The sequence below is a fragment of the Anthonomus grandis genome, chromosome 10 (genome assembly GCF_022605725.1).
Source record: "Anthonomus grandis grandis chromosome 10, icAntGran1.3, whole genome shotgun sequence".
Lineage (NCBI taxonomy): Eukaryota > Metazoa > Arthropoda > Insecta > Coleoptera > Curculionidae > Anthonomus > Anthonomus grandis.
This window is the reverse complement of record NC_065555.1, coordinates 18,019,564-18,034,317: the sequence shown is the minus strand read 5'-3', so window position 1 is coordinate 18,034,317 and position 14,754 is coordinate 18,019,564. Positions and strand designations below refer to the sequence as shown.

The window sequence follows — 14,754 nt, the reverse complement described above, 5'->3', positions numbered from 1 at the left end:
TTTGTGTTACATCGTCAATGTCACAACACAAGTTTGCAAATTAGATTACGTCTATTGAGTGGCTTTTATCATATTTATTTAGAATTTCCTGAATTGACTTATATGTGAAAATTGGACATTTTTAATGAAAAAAAAAATTTTTTTAGAAGCAACCTTGAACCTGAATGCTAATTTTCGACTTGTCTCGTTTTTATCAATGATTGTGCCTTTTAAAGATAAGGCTTGGACTGGTACTCAAATATTCATTGCTTGTTTAGCTTATCATATACTGCAAGAAATTATATTATTAAATAAAAAAAATTTTCTTCCACAGTTTATTGGAAATTTACAAAGATCATACTCCGTACGATCTTTGTAAATTTGTCTTGTTGGATAGATTTGAATCAGACTTTAATGACCTATAAGGAATTCAAATAACCCAGATGATAAAGCAATTAAGAGCAGATAACCCATAAAATATATGTATAAAGCCTATTCCAACATGTCGAAAGTATGTATACTGTGTAGTGTCAGGGTGTGGACCTCATTTCAGGTCCCTAATATATATAAAAAACTATTTTTAACTTTAACATGTGGCTTTATCAACGTAGTTAAATTAAATAGTGTATAGATTAACCATATGTATATTGATAATAAGGTTAAGCACTTGTAGATATCAAGTTTTTATAATAAAAAAATTACCATAAAATAATGAAATAAAAAATCTATAATAAGGCAATCCTAAAATGGGGTTATTCACCTAACAGTGTTACCACAAATACAAAAATTGATATCAGTCTACATCATATTTTTGTGCCATTCGGTGTCCCGCTAAACCAACAAAATCGATTTTCGCCACTTCCGAATACGAAAAAAAAAGTGTAAACGGATCCAACTATTTATAGCAAAATGGGGGATTTTCAGAAAGTTAAATATAGGTGGGTTCTTGCAAAACTTCTCCTTATGTGTAATATGATCCCATTGGCAACAGCTTACACTGTACCAGTGTTTTTTTTAACGTTAATCAATTTTAAAATGCCACTATCTGGAGATCCTGTTATTAAGTTAAAGTTTGGGGTCAATACAAAAGCAATTAACAGTTCATACACAGGCAGAATAAATATTTATGTGTCTCTCAGTGTAAACTGTTAACTGTATACATTTAAATGACGATATAAATGCACTCCGATGCTCGATTAATTTCAAAAATAAGAGCGGAAATGCTATATTTATCGGACCGGAGCACACTAAACGGATAAACCATCACTTAATTGGGTGTGTTTTGTAGATGATTGTAATACTAAGTAAATTTGAACCTTACAATAGCTTGTAATGTGCATTAATATTTTTTGAGCAATGAAACTTTAAGATTTTCTGCTCTATTCTAACAAAGTTGTAAGGAAAAGAACATTTAAATAAATGATACATACCAATGGACACTAATTTATAGATTTAAAATTACACTGATTCTGTAAAATATATAGAATTAGAAGAGTTGAGTTGGACAATTTTTAGTTTTCTTAATGAATCATTGGTTCAAAATACTAGAAAAATTCCAAATTTACTTCAGCTGCCTGAAATAATTAAAAAACGACTGAGACAAATACAGATTTCTCCCATGAAATAATCTTGAAAGTTATTAAACTGGTTGGGCACACTGGGGATTTTGGTTATATGTCTGACCAAAATATTGTTTTTCATAGTAAATGTAGGAATATAATTCCCAAGTAGCTGGAAAAAATAGAAATGAAATAAAAATAAACCAACATTACTTTACTGGCCTGGTGTCTGGAAAAAATGAAAAATGCTCCAGATGGCTGATTTAATACAAATAATTATTTCAGATGCCTGAATGAATGAAAAATAGCACCAAATGTCCGAACCAAATAAAAAATATACTGGTAGTTGAAGGATTTAGGATATTCTGAAAGATAACCTGGAATTTCCAGAAAACTTGTTGCAAAAATTGCAATATTTTGATTAATATATATATAACAATGGCAACTATAATACAATAACACAAATTACTCATCCAGAAAACAATTTATTTTACTCCATATGAGTTTAAGAAAAATTACGGCAAAAAGTTATTAAATATTTTTCTGGAAATATAAAATGTTTATGTTTGCATAAAAAATATCGTGGTGAAAGTGAAAAGATGTTTTATTGTTGATTAATTATTGTCATTTGAGCTATTCAGAATACATTGTATAGATAGTACTTAAATGAATGTACTTTATACACTCTCTTTTCATATATTAAATAGATTCAGCCCATCTTTATTGAATACTTTACAAACATTATATAACATTAATTACATGTAAAGTTACTATATACTATAAAAAAGTTGGTTAGAATGCAAATGTTCAATACTGCCTAAATGTTAAGATATGGCGCACCATACGTTGACTTTTTGAAAATATTTCCTCTTGCCATGGATTAAAAATTGTTGTCGTTTCATTGGACCAAAACCGACAATTTTGGGATGAAATTACACCATTTGTCGTAAAAGTAGATTCGTCCGAGAATATTATATCGACCTAGCTCTCAATGACATCCGAGGGTTCTCAGCAATTGACTCCAAAGCAAGGATTGTAGCAGCATCGTTGTCATCGCATCTCTTTTTCTGCTTTTTTTTATCTCAACACTACCCGTGGCCTCAAAAAGTGTAATTAGTCGTCTCGCAGAAGATATTGTTACTTCGACTTGCGGAAATTTTTCACGAAAAAGATTCAAAACGTACTTTAACGACATACTATTTCCCCTACCATACGATTGCACAATGAAAATTTTCTGTCTGCTCCACGTGATCGATGATTCGTTTTAATATTGATACAATCGAGCACCTAGATGTGAAACATCTGTATGTGCGGTATCAAATCATGTTACTTACTTTTAGATATAAACTAATAATATTTTCTATTGTAAATATTATCACAAAGATGAGAAAGATTAAAAAACTAAGCAAATTAGAGAGAAACATAATTAAAAAATTATGCATACATACATACATATATATTAAAAAATTTAAAATACAACCAACCATGACGAAAAAATGATCAAATGGTCAGACAAAAAACCTTTTAAATTGGTGAGCACCTTTAGAGATTACACTCTTGCACAACTTACATTTTTTTATGGAATTGCAACCTCTCAACAAGCACCCGGCAACAAGTTATACAGTTTAGGTCCAAAGTAATTTATGTATCTTAGATTAAGATTATTAGTACTTAGTGGTAGTTTAATTTGCCTATTGCACCTAGTTCTTGCATCATAATTATTATTAACAAAAGACATTAGGTCGAGTATGTATATAATTTAGATTGTGAGAGTGTAAATTGATCTAATGTTAAAAATATCTTTATTAAATAGTAAATGCATAGGGTACAATCTATCTTAAAAAAAAAAATTAATATATTTTTGTATTATGTTTAATTTGTACAGGCAGTTATTATAAAGTCCTCCCCACACCAATATACCATATCTTATAATAATTGATTCCATAAATGCTTTATACAACATTATTAAAGTCTTAGTATTTAAAAATTCCCCCAATAAGTAAAATTTATGAATTAGTTTTTGAATTTTGTTGGAAAGATCGAGTATAATACATCTATAAAAAATATATAATTTATAGCTTATTGCATGTACCATCCTGGAGTCAATATCAGCTTTCTCTTTAAATTCATATGCGTTAAGAAGGTGTTTAATAAATAGTATGGTATTGATTTTTCGCTATTTCATTTTATAGTAGTAAAAATTACTACAATCGAAAGCTTGTTTGCAGTAGTATTCTTGGAGATTCTAATATTTTCCTTGCACAATTTGCTTATGTTAAATCACGTGTTGTGTCAAACAAAGTGATATAAGAGTTGCACTTAATATTGCAAATTTCACAGCTCTCAAAATGCAGACATGGTGTGAAAGAAATTTATTAGTTTTCTAAATTTTACCAAAACCAACTTTATTCACTTACAAAGTAATAATAACAAAAATAAGAATACTTTGACTATTTCGTTTAATGGATTCTAACAATCACATGAGATTTTAGGACTCTCGATAAATAAGAACCTGGACTGTGACACTTTTTATGTTTGAGTATGATAGTAGAAAACTAGGTAATTTATCAACAGGTCCCACGGGCTACAAATTAATATTCAAAATTCTAACAACACAATAACATACAATAAAGAAATCCATTTTAACTCATGTAGATGAACACTTAAATAGTTCGGGAAGTATCAAAAAAGAAATCTGCTGGCTTGGATCAGATACCTGCGAATATCAATGGCCTTTCAGCACATTTATTATCAAAATCTCTAAAAACAATAAACAACTTATTCTCTAATGGTTGCTTCCCATCTGAGTTAAAAATCTCAAAAGTCATTCCAATATTCAAAAAAGATAAGAAAAATAAACTTAGCAACTACAGATCTGTAGACATACCCTCAATATTTTCTAAAATTTTGGAAGACGCAATATATAAATGGAAATTAATACAGAGATAAGCAATGTATTAACAGATATCATTTACAAGGGCTTTTTTAGTACAGCCCAGCATAATTCCTATTCTGACAAATAGGTCAACTTATACAGCCTTATACAATCAAATTAATGATCTACTCGAATCTTTGGACACAGGAAACTCAACTTTTGGAGTCTATTTTGATCTAAAAAAAGCTTTTGATTTGATGGATCATAAAATGCTACATGAAAAACTTGAAAGGGTTGGTATTACTGGTGGATAAAATCATTGGGGCATTTTCAAAGGGTACAAATGAAATAGGATATTAACTTTAAAAAGTAACTTAATCTGGTCTTAGTGGGGTTGTCGTTGGTGCTCCCCAAGGCTCAATCTCAGCCCCCTTACTCTTAATATAAGTCAATGACTTATCTTACTTTATGTGTGGCAGTGGTGCTATTCTCTCACTTAATTTGCAGATAAAACTTTTGCAATTACAAGCCACAAAACTTTAAATATTGCCCTGCAACTAACAAAATTAGTGATAGAGTAGATATCAGATTGGTGTAGGGTAAATTAACCGACTTTAAACAACTCTAACACTCAAGTAATAAATTCATTAACATAAACACACACCAAAAGACATAAATTATTTTGAAAATAGAAGACAACCATTTTAAGACACAAAATCTGCCTGTCAAGTTCCTTGATCTTTTGATAGATAGGAACATAGCATCTGCTAATTCTGACCTATTTAATCTAAGAGAAAAGTAGGAATGCACTATCAATTAACCTCCTATTTTGCATATGTTCGGTTTAGACTCTCTTATGACTTTATTTTCTGGGAAAGCCACACATTGATTATCAATAAAATTTTCTTATTCCAAAAAAGGTTATTACATACACTAGCAAAAGTAAGAACATTGTGCACCAATTTTTGTGGACTTAAAAATGATGACAGTTTTTTCACTATTATATCTACAACTATATTTGTATTGTAACACTATTCAATACAAATTAGTCAGTAAAGTGTGATGGGCTTATTAACTCAAGAAATAAACAGCAGCTAGCTGTGCCAAGACACAGTACTACTCTCTGTATGAAAAATGTGCACATTTCACGGGCATCAAAAATTACAATGCACTTCCAGAGTTCTACAAAGGAGCTAATACCAGAAGTATTTTTAGACAAAAAATTAAAAGCTTTCTATTAAAGCATCCTTTCTACTCTTTTAAAGAATATTTCGAGCATAAGACTAAAAATATTAGCTTAAGTCTATAGGATGAATATGTCAGTAGTCAGACAGTTTTGTCAAATATTAAGTTTAAAATTCCTTAAAAAAAATATTTTTTTAGACACGAAATTGATTTAAAAAGAAATTGATGGCTGCAGGTGACTATTTATCATAAAAAAAAAATTAAAGATTTATAGTATATGTTTATGCAAATATTTTTGCTAGTGATTGAACACTTATGCTAAGTAATTGGACAGAACAAAACCAGTAGTCGGACAGAAGGGGATTGGTCAATTAAGATTAATTTTCATTGAGAGCTTTACTTTAGAACAGCAAAAATGTTAAAAAGTTGAGTAAAGTAGAAAAAAATGGAAACAGATAGGTATTTCAGTGAATTAATAAACAAAAATATTGTTCATTGAAAAAATCATTGATTAAGAAAAAATTGTTTAAAAATTAACGCAGAAAAAAGATGAAAAGATAATATCCCCTAATTTACAATATATCATTATACTAAGCAATGATTACTGGAAAAATATGTTTTACTTTGCCTAATCTTACAACTTTAAATGGCGTGTTTTAACAAACTATAAAAACAGGAATACCTCCAATTATTTAAACTAAAGGAACAAAAAACAAAATTCTTTTCCTACAATAAAAACTGAAATAAATATTTATTTTGCCAAATTAATCGGCCATTCAGCTATTTTTTGTTCAATTTCCAAACAAACAACTAAGTTAAGGTTTTCTTCAGAATATTTCTGAGTGTTCATCCTTTTTTGAGAATCCATTTTCTAAAACAAAAAAACCATTTCAAAATTAACTTTTTTCCCAATTTTTGTTAGTAAACGACTACTAGATGGAACCAAAAAATTTAATCATACACTAGTAATTGGACAGTTTTTATAGACCTAAATAAATGGTTTACTATTGAAAAAGTGTGTCCGGTTACTAGCTGAACCAAATTAAACATATTTTATATCCTTAAAAAAAAAGAGATAGAAAAATAGTATTTCATTTTAAATTAGAAAAAGACAAACATATTTTTGCTTCATTTCATCAGAAGCCGGACACGTGTCCGACTACTGGAGTTTTCGCTTTTTATTGTCCTAAAAATAATAATAATAATAATAATAATAATAACGTTTATTAAACAATATACATAATATACCTATTAACCAATACAATAAATAAAAAATATAAACGTTTAGAAATATTACTGAAGCACACTATAAACCCTTGTGCGTGATTTGTGGTTACATAATCGGGTAAATGTCAAATTTAGGTAATTATGTCCTTATTGGGTAAACAGACTATAATCGGGTTAGAAAGTTCGTTTCAGGGTACACTCAGAACAATATAAACCTGTAAGTTTATATTTCAAAACACCCTGAAACAAAAAGCATCTATTGGATGTATTTAAGATTTATTAAACCATTAAAAACTTCTCTACCCTTCAAAAATATCCAGTTTTTGGTTTTGCGTTTAAAAGAGTTAAAGCCTTCAACCATCCTTATATCATTTGGGAGCATGTTATACAATCTCGGAGCAAAATATTTTAAGCTCCTCTGTTCCATGAGTTTTACGAATCGTTGTTGGATATGCCAAGTTGTTTTGTCTAGTAGATGAATTTTGATGGTTAATATTTAACTCTATCTTGTTTTTATTTATATATTTAAGGATTTCGCAAATCTAATATCTTACTTTCAAAAGAGGTTATCAGTGGGATATATTCTCTCTTTGCCAAAAATGATTTTTAAAAACCATTTTTGAACTGATTTTAATTTTTGTATATGTGTTTCAGAAACGCTTCCCCATCCCATAAAACCGTATAAACTAAATGACTTTGTACAAGAGACCTATATACAATTTTTAGATGTTCGGTAGTCAAAAAGTCTCGAAGGTACATAAATTTTGAGAGAAGTCCCCTTAACTTCTGAACCATTTCATCGACATGAAGGTCCCATTTCAACAAATTGTCAATTTTAATACTGAGATATTTAAAAGATGTTGCTTCGGGTATTTCCCAATCCCCAATCTATATAAATGAATGTTGCGAAGCCTTTGATGTTGCAAAAGACATGTAGTTAGTTTTTTGTATATTTAAAGTTAATTTATTGTGTTGAAAACAGTTTTTTAATTCCACAAAGTCTTTTTTTAATTTGGGTTGTTATAATTTGCCAAGACTTTGATCTACAGAGTAAAACGGTGTCATCTGCAAAACTAACCAGCGTTCCATTTAGTTTAACCTTAAACATGTCGTTAACATAAACCGTAAAAAGTAAAGGAACCAACACAGTTCCCTGGGGTACTCCATACCTAACATCTCTTTCACTGCTTATGGTTCATTAAAGTCAACACGCTGTGTTCTATTTGTAAGGTACCTTTTAAGCAAATTGAAAACTTTGCCTCAGAGTCCACAGCTGTGTAGTTTTTTTAAGAGTATCTTATGACAGACAGTATCAAATGCCTTAGAAAGATCCACGAACACGCATAAGCAAGCTTTACTATTATCTAGTGCATCAGATATTTGTGATGTTAAAAGTTTAATTGCATCCTGCATAGATCTTCCCTCCCTGAAACCAAATTGCAAGTCAGATAAATTTAGTTAAGAAATTTGTCATTCTTTTTTTAATTAATCATTCAAAAACTTTTGAAAATGTTGACAAAAGTGAGACAGGTCTGTAATTTGATATTTCTGTTTTATCACCATTTTTATATAAGGGTTTAATAGTTCCGATTTTAAGACAGTGCGGAAAGCACCCTGTATCAAACGACTTATCTATTTATTATCCATCACGTCAAAATCGGTGAAATTTCTGTCGATATTTGTAACTCCTTGGTGTTGGAGTTGATGGCGCACTTGTGTTTGAAAATAAGACACTCTTATCCACTAAAGGTTCCAAAAATGTAGTTTTGTCCAACCTTATTAGTGTTTCGACTGTATTTTCGTCGTTTCCAATAATAAGCTTCGATTTTACAATTTTTGAGGAGAACTGTTTTTCTCTAGCTGTAGCTATTTTACAAAAATCGTAGAAAATTTTACTTTCAGATCTCTTTTCTTTAGTCAAATCTCTACCAATAAAAATTCCAGTTTTCTTTAATTTATTACAGTTCTTTAAAATTTCACTCACAGTACTTACTCTAACAAGTTTCACTAGTATAGGCCTCGGTTTTCCATTTCGGTCGTGCCCAATCCTAAAGATGCAGTCTAATTCATTTTTTCCTATTTTTAGGCCTAACTTATCATTGAAAATGTCTAACACAACTTCCTCCAAGGATCTAGCTGCAGATTCTACAATTCCAAATATTTTTTCTTTTAGCGAATTCTTCGTTTTTTAAAACTTTTTCTCTAAGCACTCAATTCTCAGATTCCAAGACTTCCATGGCATTTTTAGGGTATCGATTTCTTCCTTATATCCTGTGAGATCTTGTTTTAGAGTTAATACATCCTGTCTCGTTTACTGTAATAGCTCAAAAATTTCGTCATTTGATTTACCTCTTGTGCTGCCCATTTAATTGAAAAATATATGTTTAATTTATAACTACACATACAAAATCCGGCTGCGCTACGATTATAGTAGGCCCAGGTCTAGTAACCACATACCTTATTTTTTGTTTTTAATTTTTAAAAAATTATAAAAAAATACTTTTTTCTGGTAGTTTCAACTATTATAAACATGATAACATCATAAAACCTAATAAGAATTAACCACCACATATTTACCATCTTACCTTTATACCTTTATAGTGAACTTAATCTCAACCAATTTAACAAATATTCTTAATTCACAACACAATGCCAAATTTGAACTTGTCCAAACTAATAAAGAACTGAATTGACTTTGATGACAGTAGGATGAAGCAAAAATAGTTAAAATTTATTCTTCAATTTTTTTTTAAAGCTGAGGAATTTTAAATTTTATCTTAATGTGGTGTCCGGCTTACCGGCAAATTCACCCTATGTAAGTCTATTTTTGTTGTCCTTAATGTTCACCTATATGCATATCTTAAGATTTCTCTAACAATAGAAATTTTGAAATTTACATTTCATTACTTTGTTTTTACTTGATTCTAGGTGTTCTTTTCTCCCCTTTTGCACACCTTTTTCCATATTTCTTGCTCCAATTTGCACCTCTTACCTTCGGGATGTATAAGTTTCTTTTCTAACTTATATATGCCAAATTATATTAATTTTATTTTATATGTTCACCTGGCTCTAATATTTTATATTTGACTTTTTAACTATACCTCTATATTACTTGTAAAAGTAATACTAGAATAATTAATATATAAGAGCAAAGCTACTTCACATAAACTTGTATTGAAATGAGTCTTGTGGATCGGTTTTATAATTGTGAGGTGTTCCTTATTTATCATATTTTTCATATTACTATTGTATTATATAACAATAACTTTGTATTTTAACTATAACTGTGTATTTAAAGGACAAATAAAAAAGTTTTGACTGTTGTCAGGTATTGTTTTAGATAAATGCATATCATATCATTTATATGCATATAGTTTTATATGTGTAATTTTTTAAAATATTTAATCTGCTACTTTTTAAATTTTTTAATTTTAGTCTTAGGCATGTTTTTAATAACTGTTTTTTCCCTATTTTAATTTGATGAAGCCATATTGATTCTGCATCATATGATGCAGAATCAATTCAGAGGATATTTGTCATTCAAAAAGAATAATTAAAAACATCTGATCATAGTTAGACCACTTCTCATCATTATTTAAAAAATTAAGCATAATGATGACATACTCTCTTCATATATACAGGGTGTGTCAAAAATCAATGATAAGCTGAAAATGGACAATAGACCAGGTGCTTAAGGATTTAAAACAATCTATCTTGAGTACTTTTAAAATTATAGGTATTGATAAAAAACCAAAAAAAATTGATCTTTTTAGTACTGTGTTTGAATTCCTAAGCATTTTTTTTATGTAACCCTGAATAACTAACTGAATGTAACTGTTTGATAAATTAAAAAACTAAATTCAAACACAACTGTTCACATTTTTAAGAAGTTATCAAATTTTTGCTCAAGTTGTGTTGAAAATTCTGTCTCTTGACGATCATTTCCCAACTTTAACTAACTGTCCTGGAAAAGAAAATTCCTTCACTGTTAGGCAAGTGATTTCAAAAGTAGCTTAGAGTAGTGGCATACATTTGACTATGTACTAAAAAAAAGACCCCTATTGAACCAATAATCTTGCAAGTGTCTTACCATTTTGACATGTAGACTAGATACACCAACTTTTAAAATCACTTGCCAAACAGTGATGTATTTTTTTTTTCCAGGACAGTTGGTTAAATTGAAAGAACTTATCCATTATCTCAAAGAGACCTACGTAAGTAGAGACAAAATAAAAACACTAAGTCTTGGCCTCAAAATATTTTTGTGTTCTGAAGGTTACATGTTTCTCTTAAAATAAAGCATCATCAGACCTGTTGGTTAAAGTTGGGAAAAAGATGGTCAAAACACAAGTTGAGCAAAAATCAAATAATTAACAGGAAATGTCTATTTTTTTTGGTTTTCTATGAACGCCTATAATTTAAAAAGTACCTACTCAAGATAGCTTTTTCTCTTATTTTTTTTGACAACCTGTATAAGATATGTTGTCTTACATATCAAATTTAACTTTGTTTAAAAAAAACAGTGATAAAAATATGAGTAATAGAGAAAGACAAAATACTCAAGACATTGCAGTGCCAAGACACAATTCCTCATTTTAATTCTCTACAAAAATACAGTGTTTACTTATTGTGAATTGAATCTTAGTAAGCTTTGTTTTGGGAAGTAAGTTTTGTGAGGATGAGTTTCATGATCTTATATTACTCATGTCATCAAATAGTAATATAGTTGAATTTGAAAGAATTACCAGGTGGAAGTCAGTAAACCTAAGAAATGAAATGATTTTTTTGTCATTTAACTTCTAACTTTATGAGTTAGATAGTTTGGAGAGTTTGGAGAGATATGTTATATGAACCAAAAGAAAATGTTTATCTATATTTTATATGGTGTGCCATTAATATATTAGAATGAAATTTCATGACTTGCTAGTAGTTGAACTAGAAGAATTGGGCATAGAAAAATCTCAGAATCTAAACACTTAATGCATTATGACCAAAGACTTATTTAATTTCACCAACCATTAAGTCTAAAAGAGCCGAAAAAGCCCTGTGGGAACCACAACTTGAAAGTTTCTAGTTTAAGGAAACTTTTCTGTCACTCTAAGAACTGCAAATTTCAAACTGCCTTTAATAAGGTAAGACAGTTGAAATGCATCCTCAGAGGTTCGGTAGGGAGAGAGTGGTGCTTTGCAATGTAGCCCCAATTTTCTTTGGTCAACCCAAAATACATTTAACTCTGAGACTCGCACTAAGAGAATGATATCTTTAACTCTTTGAGCACTTGGGTCAACCCCTTTAATTTTAAATTAACAATGCATTAATAGACAAAAAACAGATTTCTCAAGTTTTCAATCAAGCAATAAAGTAGGTTAAGGTGTAATAAACACAATTTTTTACTTACCCAGGTATAAAACACTCACTTGTTAACAAAAAACACGAATTCTGTCCTAAAAACCCCAGAAAACAGTCCAAAAGTCAAAAATGAAATAACTCCCGCGACACCGTCAACTCCCCACAGCTGAACACTGAAATTGACTCAGATAAATGAAATGCAAAATGAAAAAACAGAAAAGGCATGAAAACAAGAGCGAAATCGACCAATAAGAGAGAGTGGTAACTTGTGGTCCTTGTTTAACCCACACTAGTTATCCTTATCGTTTTACATATGCCTTTCTCTATCCACAACTGTCACATGCTATTTTAGAATATGACGTCACGGTAATTTTTTAGGTGATCATGCACTGTCAGATATGATTTATTGATATAACGCGGTCCTTTTTGTAAGATTTTATAACAATAGTGTTTACTTCTTAGAGGCAATTACGTTAAGATCTATTTGACACTCCAGTAGTTTCCAGCAATAAATACCAATACCAATACGGGATGTATATACAGGGTGTTAGTAAATAAGTGCGACAAACTTCAGAGGGTGGTTTGGCATGGAAAAATGATGACAGTTTGCTGCTATATAAACGTATGTCCGCAAATGCTTCGTTTTCCGAGATACGGGGTTTAAGTTTTTCTTAAAAATTTACGATTTATTTATTGCTCTGAAACCGGTCGAGATATGCAAATGAAATTTGCGAGAGATATTTCAAATTAAAAATAATTTTTGAATTCCTGGTTCAATTTGTGACAAAAAACCTTTCTCACCTTTTTTTTTGTATGTGGCGCCGTTTTTATGCAAAAAAAATCTTGACACGTATTTTTCATTTCTTTAATTATCTAGTAGACTACTGTCAACATTTATCTAATATTAACACGAACTTATAAATATACCTGGACTGCCAATTCAATAAAAAGTAAATGACCACTACTAGGGGGCCGCCATTTTGCGTAATTGTGTTCTTTCGATGTTGGTCACTCTGACAAATTTTAGTTGTGCCAACTGTAGGGAAACAAAACAATTAAAGTTTTTGAGAGCAGGGTTGCCAGGTGTGGCGCATTTGCGCCAAAGTGGCGCTTTTAAATTTAAAATGGCGTGTAAAATTTTGGTACATGCGCCGGGCGCCTAAAGTGGCGCTTTTGCATTTTGTATCGTGCACCTTGATTGTAAACTAGTCAAAAGAAGCATTGGTTTTGGTTGGTTCTTAATACTATTAATTTCATAAACAAATCCAACTACTAAAAGGGATCGTCTGCCATTCGCCTTTGAATGAGCGTGAGCGTAAACTGGACTTTAGCATTACAGATGCTTATGACAACTTTGCTCGTCAACTGTCAAACCGTGACAGTTGTCATGTTGACAGTTGACATGGCGGCAACATTATTGTTTGTGGTTTGTGTTTTGAATTGAAATTGATTGATATTGATTGATTTTGCTTGATATATAGGATGTTTTTTTTTTGTTAAATATTTTAGAATATTTAATTTAGAAATATGTAATATTTTTGTTGTCATTATTTTTATGAAAAAAGTTATTTTGTAGAATTCCCATTTATTTTATTCCTATATTTTTTTTAAATAAAGTATACGAGTATTTAAACACATTTGTTTCTGATTACAAAAAAAAGACAAATTAAAATTAGGTAATTACTATTATATTTAATAAAATAATAAATATGTATATCTATACCGGGTGCTGCATCTCATTACGCACCATAGGAATTACAATGCAAAAATAAAGAAATAGAAATTCCTGTCTCCCTAATTGCTTTAGCTAAAAAGTTTATAGGACCTTTTTTGTAGCAAATTAATTTTGTTATAAGAAGGTATTTTTATAAAACAAAATATTTGAATCGTGGAGGCAAAATTGTCGAAAATGTTCTTTCCCTTTTCTCTTTCCATCACCTGTTTGCTAATTAAGAAACAAACATTACCTTTTTTGAAACTTTACAGTATCAAATTTCTAAAATGATTTATTTCATACAGGAAAAAGTAGAGATGATAAAACTTTATTATTCTGGAACTAGTACACGGGAAATAAGTGCTTTATTTATAAAATAGTTATGAAATAGTGTAATTATTAGTTTAAACTTTGTACAGTAGTTTATTGCAAATAAATATTGTTGTTATTACATAATGTGACAGATTTTTGAAGTTTTAAAAAAGGTAATGTTTGTTTCTTAATTAGCAAACAGGTGATGGGAAGGGAAAAGGGAAAGAATATTTTCGACGATTTTGCCTCCACGATTCAAATATCTTGTTTTATAAAAATTCCTTCTTATAGTAAAATTAATTCGCTACAAAAAAGGCCCTATAGACTTTTTAGTTAAAATAATTAGGGAAGCAGGAATTTTTATTTCTTTATTTTTGCATTGTAATTCCTATGGTGCGTAATGAGATGCAGCACCCGATATAGGAAACTGTGAATAAAAGGAAATCCACATTTGTCCAATATTTGAAACTCCCGCTAATTTTTTAATAGTTTTTGCGTCCTGTCAAAAGGTGGCTTTGGCGGCGCATTTTAGTGTCAAAACTGGCGCGTGACAG

The 14,754-nt window shown here is 30.0% G+C and overlaps 1 protein-coding gene across 4 annotated transcripts in view; it reads right to left on the bottom strand.

The window, feature by feature from the left end:
- Window positions 1-12,381, bottom strand: part of LOC126741571 (uncharacterized) — an 80,564-nt gene extending 68,183 nt beyond the window's left edge. For all 4 annotated transcript variants that reach the window (XM_050448044.1, XM_050448045.1, XM_050448046.1 and 1 more), the window contains exon 1: window positions 12,224-12,381. The gene's annotated coding sequence lies outside the window, so the exon portion shown is untranslated. The remainder of the gene's footprint in view (window positions 1-12,223) is intronic.
- Window positions 12,382-14,754: the final 2,373 nt, after the last annotated feature.